The sequence below is a fragment of the Phoca vitulina genome, unplaced genomic scaffold (assembly GCF_004348235.1).
Source record: "Phoca vitulina isolate PV1807 unplaced genomic scaffold, GSC_HSeal_1.0 scaffold3, whole genome shotgun sequence".
NCBI classification, from domain to species: domain Eukaryota; kingdom Metazoa; phylum Chordata; class Mammalia; order Carnivora; family Phocidae; genus Phoca; species Phoca vitulina.
The window spans coordinates 55,925,789-55,939,044 of NW_022589706.1; the positions used below are offsets into that span (position 1 = coordinate 55,925,789).

Consider the following 13,256-nt stretch of genomic DNA (forward strand, 5'->3'; position numbering starts at 1 on the left):
TTTATAACACACCGTGGCAGGTACCAGCTCCCTGATGGGTATGAGGGATGATGTCTGCCAAGCTACTCCATCTAAGAGCCAGTGGGAGCATGTTTCTGTCGTGGCCACTCCTGGGGGTGCTGCCTGCCCTTGCCAGTCAATCAAGACCAGCAGATTCTCGGGGCGCCTGGGTGGCTCAGTTGGTTAAGCATCTGCCTTTGGCTCAGGTCATGATCTCAAGGTCCTGGGATCGAGCCCTGCGTTGGGCTCCCTGCTCAGCAGGGTGTCTGCTTCTCCCTCTCCCTCTGCTTCTTCCCCCATTCATGCCCTCTCTGTCTCTCTCTCAAATAAATAAATAAAATCTTAAAAAAAAAAAAAAAAGACCAGCAAATTCTCTCCGAGAACTCCAGCACAGCAGGACAAGAACTATGTCAGGATGCGACTCTAGTCTTGGGAAACCCAGTCCTTCTTGAGTAAATTCTTACTTCAAGATTCTTCTCCTCCTCCCACTCTTTTTTTATTTTCTTAACCTTCCCCCTAAGGATAAGACGATCTTGGTTCCTGGCATTGTCACATATGATCTGGACATTTAAAGAGTGGGCAGCTAACTGCCAAGTCCTCCTTGTGGCTGTTGGCATCTGTCCTCACTGCCATCCACTGCCGATGTCCATAGTCTGCGCCCACCCTTTGGCTTCTCGTCACATACAGTGATAAGAGCATTCCCAGTCCACTGGCTTTCTCTCAGCCGCTCTTGCCCAGTCTCATGGGGGAAGGGTGTGAGGGAAGCCATGGGAAAGTTTCGGCTACTCTTCTGTCTTGCTCTGACATGACAGGAAGCATGGACTTGGTGGTGGTGGGTTTATCTTAGATTGTCTCTCAGCTCAACTTGTCCTGCTCTACTATAGCCCCTTGTGTTGGCATCAGCTCTCCGTGAGAATATTTCCTTGCAGGATTCTTGGTGGGGCGTGGAGTCACGAGTCACGTGCTCCGAGAGCCTCAAAGCCTTCTGAGGGTCTCTATCACCCCTACTTTCTGTCGGCCACTCTGACCAAGGACTTACTCTCTTTCTTGCTTTTCTTCCAGCCCAGCAAAGATTTTCTTTCTTTCTTTTTCTTTTCTTTTCTTTTTTTTAATTACCTCTCCATCTAGCTTGGAGGAAGGGGGGGAGGTTTACATAATTTTCTTTCTTTTGAAAATCTTTGTTATGGCACAAATCCTACTGCTTAGTAGTTTTGCTCTAGGTCTGGATGTTGACTGCAGTCATGTGATTTGGAAGTATTTTCTCAGCTTTAGCAATACAGTAGAACTTTCTTACAAAATGAATGGTATAGTGTACCCAAGCTTTATTTCTTATTGGTTTTATTCCTCTAAACACATTTAGCACAATTTCCCCCTTTGCTGCGGTTCCTGGCCCAGTTCTCCTGAGGTGAGTGGTGCTATCTAAAGATCTAATATCTACTTTCTTCCTCAGAGATTCTCATTTTTAACAGTGAAAAAACAAGGTCTTGTCTGAAAAAGTCATTGCTTACAAGGCAAATGGGAAGGCATTTAGGGGTAAATGACAACTGTCTCTGCTGCGTCACTAGTGAGCTGGTTTTGTAAGGCACAGATTAACAAAGTGTTCAATAAACATCACAGGAAGTTGAAAACTTGGGTGTGTGGTGTTGCAGGTTCGTGTTCATTTGCCGTCTTCTGTGGGGGATCTGCTTCATGAAAGGCACCTTCAGTTTCTGGGTTCCCGGAGCAAGGCTTAGCTCAGCTGCCATGCCAGCTCCCAGCCACGGCTCGACTCTCCCTCCCCCCGGGTCTTGGTAATAGAGACACACCTCTCGGTTCCTTCAGGGCTTAACCGAGAGTAAATACCACTGAAACGGGGAAGAGCTTCCTGAGGATTAAAACTTGTGTATAGTTCTGTTATATTTAGTATATTTAGGTACTTTTCCTCTTTTCTTGGTGGACGTTGAATTGAACATTCTAGGCAAATAAGCAATAAACACGCGGTGAAACACATGACTTTGAGGAAGAAAAGCCCAGGGAGAGGTTTTGTCTCCAGGGAGAGGAACACAGCACATGCGATCTTTAATTCTCACACCCAAACAGGCTTCCAATAAAGTGAACGTGGAGCAGGGAGGACCCGATGAACAAGTCACACGCAGATGAGAAGCCCTGCTCCCTTTTTGCGTCTGTATCCTGTGGACAGAGATGGTCACACAGGGGAGGCTGGACACTGACTAGCTGGTCTTGGAAGGAATATCCTCCTAAGTAGCTTCTCAGTGGACTGAAGAGTATAAAAAGGAAGAATTGCGAAGGACTGTACTTGCTTTCCCAGATTGCAGTCAGATATATTAAATTCACCAGAAACAGGGACTCCCGATCTTCCTACTGTAGTCCTAGCTCTGCTGTTTGCTTGGCTTTGCAATTCCGACTTCCAACACCCTCCCACTCAGAGTACATAGAATAGAATCTTTTTACAGTGTAGCTGGTGAGATGACAGGATTTCCATGAAAGCATTAGTCAAACGGTGACTCTAAAAAGCACCGATGATTGGAAATACAATCCAATAGTCAAGTGAGGGTTTGGCCTGTGTCCCAACACCAGCACCATAAGGGGCTCAGCTATATTCAGCCTTCAAATAAAGACATATAATTCACCCCTTGGAAATGTTTGTGAGAATTTTACAACACCACACGAATAATTTGATGGTACACCGCAGTATAAATCAGTGATGAAGAGCACAGGTTTCAGAGTCACGGCCTTGGGTTTAAATTTCAGCTCAGCCACTTTCTTAACCCTGCAGGATACTTTCACCCTGTCCAAATTTGCGCCTTCCCTCCAGCACACTGCCGATGGCATACACATGTGTCATGAGATTTGTCCTCTCAGCCCTGGAGGTGCTGTGATGGGAAAAAGATTGGAAATATCACCATCATCTGAACTTCTGCATCTATCAATCATAACTGTAGGGGCGCCTGGATGGCTCAGATAGTTGAGCATCTGCCTTTGGCTCAGGTCATGATCCCAGGGTCCTGGGATCGAGCCCCACATCTGGCTCCTGGCTCAGCGGGGAACCTGCTTCTCCTTCTCCCTCTGCCTCTCTCCCTGCTCATGCTCTCTCTCTCTGTATCTCTGTGTCTCAAATGAATAAATAAAATCTTTAAAAAAAAAATCATAACTGTATTTTCCTCATGGTGTTGGTTTAAAGATGAAATGCAGATCCCCCCGCAAAGCATTCAGTACGGCCCTTAGTCAGTGATTACCGAATGACAGCCTACCCCAAGCACACGGTCCCTGGCCAGCCGTCCAGTTCAGCTAGCATTTGGAAAATGTCGAACAGACAATTACCTCCCACTCCATGGCACAAAGAGAATCCTGAAAGCCATGAGCAGAGCCATCAAACAGCTCCTTTCCAGGAATGCCAACGATGATGGCCATTGGAACCAACCCCAGCTCTCTCTGTCCACTCACTCCTGAAGTCTTCCTTCTTTTACGATAAGTAGCTGGAAGGCATAAACACTCCAGTCTCTTGTTCCACTGGGAATAAAATAACTTCCTCAAATTTTAGAGCCGGCTGCAGGAATACACAGGAAGAATCAAGGCTGGGATTTCTTTCTTCTTAAATAGCAGATCATGATGAGCTATTGTTTTGTTTCATTTTACTCATGGACACCTTATAATAGTTGACTTCACCTGTTCTGTGTTTACTGTAGGGACATTTTTTAGGGTCAGAGAAATGCTAAGACTATACAAGGCAGAAGCATACTCGAATTGAAATAAGCACTTAAAAACCTACGGGAGGTTTAGCGATTTCCCAGAGAAACCCAATGGAGTCAAAACCCATTGTCCTCATCACTTTAAAGCCTGCTCCCAGGCTGTTCCCATTTGTCTTCAAGGAGCCGGCTGCTCCACAAGCTCCACATTTAGATGGCAGGGGACAGAAGACAGAGGTGAAGAGTCTCTGTCTCATCTTAGAGAACACTGTTGTGGAAAAGCCAAGAATGAGCTCCCATCTGGTGCAGAACATTTAAAAAGCAACATACCTTGCAAAGGTTTTGTATTAAAAAAGAACAAAATGATAAGGATAGAAAACCACCACCCTCTCTTATTGACCCAGTCAGCTGTTTGAATGTGAAAAATAATAACCAAATATTATATGTACTTAATTTTTTTTAAAAATAGGAGTTGGCACTCAGTGTGGGAAGCAGTCAACTAAGTGGAAATTAAGGGGGTCTTCCTTTAGCCAAGTTTTATTTTTGCAACGGTCGAACACACTGCTGTGTCTGGGATAGTTAGTGTCTCAGAGCAGAAATGAGGATCTGGAGGCGGGGTTTCTAATGCCTGCTCTGCAACTTCTTAGCTCTATGACCCCGAGCAGGACAAAGAAAATCTCGCATCATTCTCCATTTGTAAAATTTTTGTTTATGAAGTTCAGGCATTTATGGAGTGACCTTCAGAGAGCCAGGGGTCCGGTAAAGGAGATTTTGCACAGAAAGACCTGGCCGCGTGCGTGGCATACAGTGCGTACACTATAAGGTGGCATTCTGGTGTGTGTGTAGAGCGCAGAGTCCCAGGATTTCAGAGCTGGGTGGAGTCTTAGGGCTTATTACCTATCTTTCATTTATCTTTGCTTCTCTCCACTCTGACCCATTTGCATTGATTTTGCAGATTAAAGTCTCATAAGACAATCTTATCCCTGCATTTCCAACCTATGGGGGGGTGGGGCGTGACCCTCATCGGAGCCCCCCAAGTTCAAACATATGTCCTATCCCTTACCATGTGGCAGATATTTGTTGTCTGTTTCCCCTTGACCGAGAATGCCTTGACGTACAGGTCCTCTCACTTTTTGAGCTCTATTTCCCCTGGACCTAGCACGATGTCTGATGCAAAGCAGAAGCCCAGTAAGTAGTTGTTGTAGATGTCAACTGAAACATAAAGAAGTAGCCCAATCCATGTGAACTTAGACTTCGCCAACACATAGTAAGTTAGCAGAAAGGTGGTATCCTCATGGGACCTGGACAAACGATGGTACACAGAAGGGCCAGCCCCCATCACTGCGGTGGTGGTCAGCTTCATTACCCTGCAGCTTCTCATGCGGCTCACAAGAGAGGTGCGATTTCTGACAGGTGCTCTGCCCCTTGTCCTGGGTCTTCCTGCCCTTAAAGCCAGTCTGGCTCCTCTCCAAGGGGGATAACCCACGCAGGCTGTACTTCTCAGTGTCCCTAGTCAACTGGCTTCTGGCAGGGTTTGGCCAATGGGAGATGAATGAGTGGAGGGAGGGAGGGAGTTAGGCAGAGCCAGGCTGTTTCTCCTGTCTCTTGATCTCAGACAGCATGATGGTGGTTTTGTCTTTTCTAGTGCACTAGATCCTGCCTGCCATGTCTCTGCCAGGCAGATCTCCAGCCTCCTGGGGGTGGGGGTGCGGGTGCCTTCCCACAGTGGCTTGCGAGCTTGTCCACTATCTATATAATCAATCCCCTCTGTCACAGTCCCTGTGTTTTAAATACTTAGAATAATTTCTATTTTCCTGGATCGACCCTGAATGATACTCGTACCACTCTAGCTTACCATGGCTAGCAAGAAATTAATACAGCAACATGTATTGACCACTTATTTTAGGACATAAACTGTGCTAAGCACGGAAGATACAAAAATGAATAAGGTGTTATCTTTGCCCTGGAGAAGCTTACAGTCTGATTGAGGAGATGGACATGTAAGCAAAGAATCTATGATGTAGTAAAACAAACTATTAATGAAGTTTATTAAGTTCACAATGGTACGTGCGCCTGGAGACAGAAATGACTAACTTGGGGGAGGGGCGAGTCAGGAGGAAAGGGTTTTAAAAAGCTGGTCATTTAATATAGTATTTAGACACTACACAGACTCTGGAAACTGCTGGATTCAAATCCTGCCTCCAAAATTTATTAGCTGTATGACTGAAAACAAGTGGGATTTTTTGTTAGCTGGATTTTTAGAAGACTTATATCTCAATGTCCTTATTGGTCAAATGTGAATAAAAATAGTAATGATATCATAGTGTTATGTAAAGATTAAATGACTTAATAGATATAAAGCATTTAATACAGTGCCTAGCTCATGGCAAGCCCTAAAAAATATTAGCTCTTATCATGATTATTGCTGCTGGAACAGCAAGGGAAGTCTAGGTGTTCAGCTCCTGACACAGTAGCTGGCATACAGTAGGTGCTCAGCAGAGACTAGCTGACTCACTGAATGAATCGACTAAGTGAATAAATGAATGAATGAGTTTACCAGCAAATGATGAAGGATGGAAGAGCATTCCCGGCACTGGCCAGAAACATGGTGGTTTGGAACACCGGAAGTCTGGTTGGTTTGGATCCATGTGTCAGTCTCCTAATAGTTTGGTTCATGTGAGGTTTGCCCCTGAATTCACCTCCGGCTGCAGGGACCAAATCAAGCTCCCGGTCTGCAAGGTTGACCTGTCTCCTTCCCCTTTCTAAAGGTTTTTCTTTTCAAAGTCAGTAAAAGATATTCAAACAAGGGAGTTCTGAATGGGATATGGTGGTGAGAGTAGGGTTGCCCCATGTACTGAATAAAAATACTGGATATTAAATCTGAATTTCAGATAAATAATGAATAATATCTAAACTTTAAGACGGTTATTTTAAAGTCTGTGCTTTGTACACACTGACCATGACCCATTAGCATTTTTTTTTCTAAAAGGAGAAACTGGCCCTTAATAAGGCATGCTTCATTGTCCTCGTTTCAATTTCTTCCTTGGGGACGATAGAAAGGATTTACTCTCCAGCTCATGTTTTATATAATTCAAGGGCCCCTATAGCAAATGGCCTAAGAGCTAACTGGGTCCAGGTCAATAGCGGTTCCCTCTAAAAGACCATCCTGGTCCTGCTGGGCCTCACTGGTTACTCTCTGGTCTGAACCAGAGTACACACAGCATTTCCTCTTTCGAATTCCTGTTTGACACTAGGAAATGCTACCTTTCCTTTTTATATGCCTTTCATTTTCAACTAGGTTATAAGGGAGTAAGAACCAAATGTTTTTATAACTTCCAAGCCCAGCACACAGTAGGTGCTCAATATATTGGGTTTTTTTAAATAAACCAGTACATGAAGAAAAGAATTAATATTCCCATTGGATATTGCCGGCCATCAGGAGGTGTGTTGCCTAATGGACTTTGGAGTTACGCTGAGTTTGAATTCCAATTCCTTGCTCCTATCTAACATTGGGCTCTGGGGCAAGTCACTTCACATTCCCCCTTTTGTAAAACAGGTACAATACCAGTTGACCTCTCAGGATTGTTATTTGGATTAAGTTGATGAACTTTAGATTAATTAGCACCTGGGAAACATTTCCAACTGGAAGTTACAGTTATCCTGATGGCAATTAGTAAGATGTAGGGGACCATTCCATAACACCCTGACCACCGCTTCATTCCCAAACTTTAACCGGAGAAAGTAGAAATCAGATTTGATAAGACATTTTACATTTAGCTATTTATTGGGCTAATTTACTGTTCATAGGAAACCAATCGACAATAGAAACCAGCCTCTCACTGATGGTTCATGGTCATTTAATGACTAACCCATCACCTTAAATAAGGCGGAGAGAGGTTGGCGGGGAGGCAGGTGGCAAACAATTCCATTCGAGTCACTTGGTTGTTACTGCTCCCCCATGTCCTTCACCCTCCTTGCAGCACAGAGTTTTGAGTGATTGAAGGCAGTTCGGGCCAGGATTCCAGACAGGGAAAAGCAAATACGTAAGTCAGAGGTCAGGAGAGAAGAATAGGCCAGAGGGGGAGGAAGAAATGCTGAGCTGATGATTGAAAGATAATGGATGTGGGGGTGGGTCACAACAGCATAATAACAGGGGGATCCAGACACCCCCAAGCTTTCTCAGGCATCTGCGCAAGGACCAGGGTTACAGCTCCTCTTAAAGAAAGGTCTATGGAGCATGGATTTCTAAACAGTTGGGCCACCCAGCATGGAATTTTGGGAAATGGCACTGTTGAGTAGAGCCATTAACAAATTACTTTCCTTTCATTTCCTTCACTGGCAGGACCTTCTGTTTATGTCTCCCTTAGCAGCAACTGGAAGGAGTAAATTTGCTGACAAGCATCCGTGTGTAGTGGGCCACTGGATGGAATTTTTATCATGCAGAAATGATCCCAGATGATTAGTTGAAAGATGGCCAGGAATCTCTGGAATCTACCCTTCAGTTGAGCACATGCAAGTTTAGTTTTAGGGTAGAGTCAAGGTGAAGAACTTAGAAAAATAAGCCATATTGATCTCTTTACTTTTGTAAATATTTGAATTTTGTAATAGGCATCCCAGCTTGCTCTCAACTAAATAGGAAGCTGGAAATCTATGATGTAGCGACCAAGGATAGGTTTTGAGGTTAGGTTTTTGCCTGGACACCTAGCTCAACCATTTGCTAGACATTTATTAGAGATTATGACCTAATCCCTCTGTGCCTCTGTTATATCATCTGTAAAATGGACATATTGTCATCCTCATCTCATAGCTTCTGAGGATTCAACCAAATAGTAAAGCAACTAGACCCTGGCCTTAGGAGAAACTCAAAGTTTAAATATCCTTTTTCTTTTCTCTTCTCTCTCTTATTCCAAACTCCTCCCAACCCCAACCCCACCCCAGCAATTTTCTAATTTGGGACAGTCTTTGCTAAACTTGTGAGTGTAGGAGACCCAAAGGAGGAGGGGTATTGGGTCATATGGCTACCTGGAAGAAACTGCTCCAAATACAAATATCCATCCAATGCAAAGAGCACGCAGTAGATGTGTCCTTGGACAGTTCAGGGAATCTCAGGGAAGCCAGGGTGGCTGAAGTAGAGTAACCACAAGGGACAGTGACAGGAGAAAAGGTCGAGGAGATATAGAGGGGCAGATTGTGTGATCCTGTAGGACCTTGAAGGCCATTAAGAGGACTTGAGCTTTTACCCAAAGCAGGTTGGGAAGCCATTAGAGGGTTGTAAGCTGAAGAATGATGTGTTGGACTTTGTTTTAAAAGGATCACTCTGGTTACAGTGCTGAAAATGCATTATGGGACATGTGTGAAACCATCATGTTGTACCCCTTAAACTTACATATGTTATATGTCAATAGTATCTCAATACATCCGGAAAAAAAATAAAAAGAAAGAGAAAATACACATTGTGGGGTAGGGATATGGAATGAGTAGAAGGAACATATGGGCAGAAGCAGCACATCAGTTCGGATCTCACTAAATATCCAGGTGAGAGATGAGGGCAGGGCAGAGCAGATCAGTCGCAGTGTGGGTGGTGAGAAGTAGTCAGACTGTGAACATATTTTGAAGGCAGCAATTTAGGCTTTGCTGACAGATTCAATGTGTAATGTGAGAGAGACTTCTTTAAGGTTTTTGATCCAAGAAATTGGAAGATAGTGATGCTATTTGCCATAAAAAGAAAAGGTTCAGGAAGAGCACCAGGAGGTTAATTTTATCCTTGTAAAATTTGAGATGCCAAATAAACATCCATCAGCAAGCAATTGAATATCTGAGTCTGGAGTTCAGATTAGATATAGGCTATATATAGAGAAAAGGGGTTATAGCTGGGAAGGAATGTAGGATTGGGAGTTTATTTTATTTTATTTTACTTTATTTTAAGATGGGAGAAATAATAGAATGTTTTCCAGTGATGAGAATAATTCAATAGAATGGAAAAATGTGACAATACCTGAGAGGGGACAGTCGCTGGAATGGTGTATTTAAATAGGTGACAAAGGAGGGGATCTCATGCACAAAGGAAAACATTGCTGTAGCTGGCCCATCCCTAGTAACAGAAAGTATATGTAGATAGGAAGATCCACGTGGTGGTATGATTTTGAGGGGTTGTCTTCCGACTGCATGTATTTTCTTGGTGAAATAGAAAGCAAAGTCTGTGTGAGGATGGTGGTGAAGGGTGGAAGGTTTCAGGAGAGCAACAAAGCCATGATTGAACAGGGGAGCGGAAGAATGAATGGATTTGGGATTGCCAAGCGAATGCATTTAGAATTGCCAAGTAGCATTAAGGGCTGACTTGAGGTTGAAGGTCATGGATTTAAACTGAGAACGGCCACTTTCATCTGTGCAGATAAAAGTATAGAGAAGATGGAGAGCTCAATTTAAGCAAGATTGGGGTTTTGCCAATTGACTATGAGGAAGGGAAAGAAGGGCAAAAGAGCTGAGGGTTTATGCAAATAACTGATTATAATGATAGCTGGTGGACACTAAGTTGGGTAAGGAAGGAAGAGAGCTCATGAAATGAGCAAGAAACAGTGAAAGAGCCAGAGGACCAATGAATGACAGGTCTCTATGGGACTGAAAAATGGTTGGAGTCAGAATATTAGAACAAATGAACTGAAAAGAGGGGGAAATGCAAATCAAAAACCACGATGAGATATCATTGTATTCATACCTACCAGGATGACTGTAATAAAAGAGATAACAAGTGTTGAGGATGATGTAGAGAAATTGGAATACTCATTCAGAGCTGGTGGGATTACAAAATGGTGCAGTGACTGCAAAACAATCTGGTAGTTCCTCAACATGTTAAATATAGAATTACCATATGACCCAGCAATCCCACTCCTAGGTGGAGACCCCAGAGAATAAAAGCATACATCACATAAAAAGATGTACTCAAGTATTTATGGCAGTATTATTCATAATAACCCCAAAGGGGAAACCACCCAAATATCCATCAACTGATGAACAGATAAATAAAATACATCCATATGATACAATATTACTTGGCAATAAAAAGGAATGAAGTTCTGATACATGCTATAGTTTGGACGAACCTTGAAAACATGCTAAGTGAAAGAAACCAGTCACAAAAGGCCACGCATTGTATAATGTGAAATATTCAGAATAGACAAATATAGAGAGACAGAAAGTAGCCTGGTGGTTGCCTAGGACTGGAGCAATGGGAGAACTGAGAGGGGTGGTGAAGGGTAATAGGTATGGTAGATATTTTTGGCAGTGGGAGGGGAGATGACGAAAATAATAAGTCCATTGTGGTAATCGTTGTACAACTCTGTGAATACAGTAAAACCATTGAACTGTATACTTTAAAGGGGTGAATTTTATGGCATATGAATTATATCACAATAAACCTGTTACCAAAAGAAAAAGAAAAAGAAAAGGAGGAGGCGGATGGTTGAAACTGGTCTTATGGAAGTTTTGCACATTGGTAATGGGATGGTTGAAACTGGTCTTATGGAAGTTTTGCACATTGGTAATGACAGGAGCTAGGGTCTGACCAGGGAAGCTGGTAGCTGGGATGACTTAGAGGAGGGAGGCAGGAAGACTCTTCCAGCATCCATGAGGTCATGGGCATCAAGTGTGGTGGCAGGAATAATGTTGGGGGGCACGTCTGACAGTAAAGGGGGTGGGGAAGGATCTTCAGGGAATGAAGAGGATGACCTGAGGGTTTGCAAGGGACTACCACAAAGAAGGATCAGAGCTAGTGGAAATCTGATAGCAGGCAGTTCAAAGCTGGGATGGGGTTAGAGGGAACATTCTAGAATTTGGGTATTTTTGAAGGACTTAAAATATCCTGAAGTATTAAGCACTGACCGTACTTTTTCCTTCCTTCACTTATTCGTTCATGCAACACCTATTTATTCTTTTTCTGGTACCTTACCTACTCATTTGGCCATCTCTGCGGATGTAGCCAAGCATGGTAGGGCTGACTCAGGATGGCTGTGGTGTCCCTGCTACTCTATGATGATCTCCTTTCAATGAGCTCCCCAGAACCCACTGCCCGCTCACGGAGTGGAAGGCTATACTGAGCAGTCTGTAACCATTCCTTGATCACTGACATCATACTGGCGGTCACGGACACAGTGAATGGCTTTGTCTTCTTGAAGGAGGGGGGTGTGCTGCCTGTTGCATAGTTGGGTGGGAGAATGAGTGACGGGCTTTGGCTTTGGAGGGATCTGGGTTTGGGTTGGGGCTCTGCTATGTATAACCTTGAGCAATTTACTTAAGCTCACTGAGACTTAAGTTTTGCTGTTGACAAAATAGCTACTTTGTAAGCGTTGGGGAGAATTAAGGGACATCATGCCTGTCGGACCCCTCATAGACAGTAGGCGTGAGCACAAATGTCCTGTTCTCTCCCCCTCTTTCCTTCCGTTGCCTTAATGCTGACGTTGCTTCTACTGTTTGATTTCTAGCTTCCTGCCATTCCAACATCCGGCTTCTCTTCAGAAGCCTTTTTCTAGTCTTCTTATTTAAAAAATGTTTTCTCATTTTAACCTTTAAAATAACCTGTGAGGTATGTACAAGAGGTATTAGTGTTCCTAACTGATGGAAGAGAATATAGGGTACTGAGAGTAACTGACATTTACCGGGTATTTACTAAATGACATTTTTCTAAACACTTTATGTGCATTGACTTACTTAATCCTCACAGTAATCCTAAAAGGGGTATTATTAAGCTTATCTTACAGAAAGGAAAACAGGCACAGAGAGGTCAAATAACTTGTTGAAGGTCACATAGCTTCTAAGCATGGGGGCAGGATTTGAACCTGGGCAGTCTGGTCCCAAAGCTTAAACACTATATGGCTTTGATAGAAGGTAAGTAAACAAATCATGGTTTAGAACTCCTGAGTGAAGAAATCCTCTTGCCGGTTACTGCTCAGGTATCTTGCTGGCCTCTGGAATGTCATGCAGCTTGAAAATGTCGGTAGTTCACAAGGGTGACTCATAGAATACTATTGTTATCTTATACAGGAGGGGACCCTGGGTGAGTTTTATTACCTGGCTTCCTCCTAGCTCAGCTACCCCTGAGAATTCTTTTGTAGAGACAAAGAAGTCAGTCCGTCTAAGATAATACCAAGAAGAATAGCCACCCTTATCATATTACGGTTCTGCCTATTGAAACCGAAAGTTTTCTCAATATTATAAATCTAAAAACCTAGGGGAAACTTTGGAAAACGTTGGGAAACAAATAGTTCATAAAGTTCAATGAACCTCCTAACGATTCTCTGGCCCCAGCAGACTTTTCCTTGGGAAGCAGAAGAATATTTGGCCTATGACGGGGCCATTAGGCATTCATGAAACTCATCTCAGAATAACAGGACAAAGTGCTAGAGGGCTGATAGGTAAGGTGGGTTTTCTTAAGAGTGCATGAGCAAATATTCAAAACAGCTAGAGATTTGTCATTTTTCTTCTTGCTGCCACTGATTCTAGTTTTTGAGCGCTAGAATTTGTCCCAAACCAGGAATGGAGAAAAAAAGATAAGATAAAACTAAAGCCTGATCATTT

General features: G+C 43.4%; 1 protein-coding gene and 1 non-coding gene across 4 annotated transcripts in view; one reads left to right on the top strand and one right to left on the bottom strand.

The window, feature by feature from the left end:
* The window catches only part of SHROOM3 (shroom family member 3), a 295,746-nt gene that overhangs the window by 77,897 nt on the left and 204,593 nt on the right, over positions 1 to 13,256 (top strand). The gene's annotated exons all lie outside the window — the stretch shown is intronic.
* LOC116630353 lies at positions 304 to 434 on the bottom strand. Its single transcript, XR_004298949.1, has one exon. It is a non-coding gene; the product is annotated as a small nucleolar RNA SNORA3/SNORA45 family (small nucleolar RNA).